This window comes from Trachymyrmex septentrionalis, unplaced genomic scaffold (assembly GCF_001594115.1).
Source record: "Trachymyrmex septentrionalis isolate Tsep2-gDNA-1 unplaced genomic scaffold, Tsep1.0 scaffold24, whole genome shotgun sequence".
Lineage (NCBI taxonomy): Eukaryota > Metazoa > Arthropoda > Insecta > Hymenoptera > Formicidae > Trachymyrmex > Trachymyrmex septentrionalis.
Window position 1 is genome coordinate 1,613,198 of NW_017305397.1, and position 1,927 is coordinate 1,615,124.

Here is a 1,927-nt window from a genome sequence, read left to right on the forward strand (position 1 = left end):
CGATACTTATTACCAACCGTATCGACGGTACATGATGTATCGATACATAATGTATCGATACATAATGTATCGATCAAATCGAGATACATCCGGTCGTCTAACGTACGTAACAGCGGGCGCATCGCGGCGTAATAACGATGCCGCATCACGCACGGGCGCGCGTTCCGCGAAGAGCGCCGCGAGTCGTCGTGTCGAATCGGACGGATCCTTCGAAAGCTATGATTTGCTCGTTAATTATTCCAAGCTAGCAGGGGTAGATAGCAGGTAAGATAATCGGCGTCCCGTATCCTTGCAAGGACATCCCCGACGGGGATCTCACCGCCGTGAGATGCAGCGACGGCGGCGGCGGCGGCGGCGGCGGCGCGAGACGTTCCACGATGGAAATTACGGTGAGTTCATTAACCATCGGATACGCGTTTACGCACGCGAGCCACGCGAGAGCCAGGGACCGCGATCTGTTCCTCAGGAACCGAACGAAGGGAAGAAGAGAAGAAAAAGATAAAAAAAAAAACACGAGAGACCGATAGAGTGTAGCGAGGAGGGAGAGGGGGAAAGAGCGAAAAAGGGGTATAGAGATAGACGGTATTCCGGGCGCCGAGAAGGATGCACGGAGGAAAAACGAACGTACACACTCGCACGTATACACATATACACGTCCTATGTGCCGCGCGCTATAATCCAGGCGGCGATTACTCGGTCGTGTCGCGTCCACCCATTCTCCGGTGAATTTTTCCTGCTCCCTTTCCCCCAACTCCGCCCCCTTTCCCCTTCTGGTCCCTCATCCCCGTCTCCTCTGCCCCCACCCCCACCCCCCACCCTCGTCTCCCCCCTCGTCCCGGCGAGCTCGCGGGAGATCAGCCTTTTTTCTTCGCCAACTGCCATGCCGTAACCGTTGTAATTAGTAGCTATCCCCCCGGTTTAAACCGTCCGCGGAGCCCCCGCGTGTGCGCGCATGTAGTATATAGCGTAGCGCGCAGTCGCTCATGTTACCCATAGGGAAAAGCGCAACGGCGCGGGATGCGAGAGGTGTACCGACTTACGGCGCGAGGGTGATAGGAGGGTGGGCCGCGACGAGGGGATGGGGGGGAGAGGAGGGGGGGAGGGCGGATATGGAGGACGAGGAGGAGAGCGAGAGAGCGGCGTAGGATGGACAGGGGTGGCGGGTGGTGGGTAAACCGCACGCCGCCGTTGGTGCATAACTACGAGCTTATTGCACTATTTTCACCATGAGCCGATACACGTGTGCACCTCGATCTTTTCCCCGCCCCGCCCCCCCCCCCCTCAACCGTGCTCCCTGCGCGCTCCCGCGACACGAGGGATCACATGCACAGACGGAGGGGTACAAGATCGGACGGTTTGCACGGTCAGAGGAGGGGGGGGAGGGGGGTGAGGGAGAGAGAAAGGATAAATGACTGGGAAGATTCTCTATAGGACGAAGAGGAAAGCTTCGGGTAGGCGGTGTTGGTCTCGTGGAGATGGTCCTGTCGAAGGATCAACAGGCGTTAACGTGTCGAGAACGCGTATTATCTATATATATATATATATACGTACGATTTGTGGAGCAAGATAAAAGCACGAGGAAAGAGGGATGGGGGAGGACAAGGAAGTAAGAGGGAAGCCACTCTCTGTGCAGGTTGTAGTTATCCGGGCGACGAGATGTGATACTTGCTCGATGGTTTTGAATAGATAAGGCGGCTCGGAATAACGGCGCGCTCTTGTTAAGTATCGTACGAGGAGCGGTAACAAGAGATAGAGCGAAGATTTGACTGCTGAAGCTAACGTACGTCTAATTGCGAGTAATTTATGAAAATCGCTAAAGTTTATGTACATTATTGAAAGAATGTCTGGATAGAATTAAGCGAAACAGGAGATTTACAACTTTTTATCATGTAATCAAGGCACAAGTATCTTACAATTAACTCGGTAT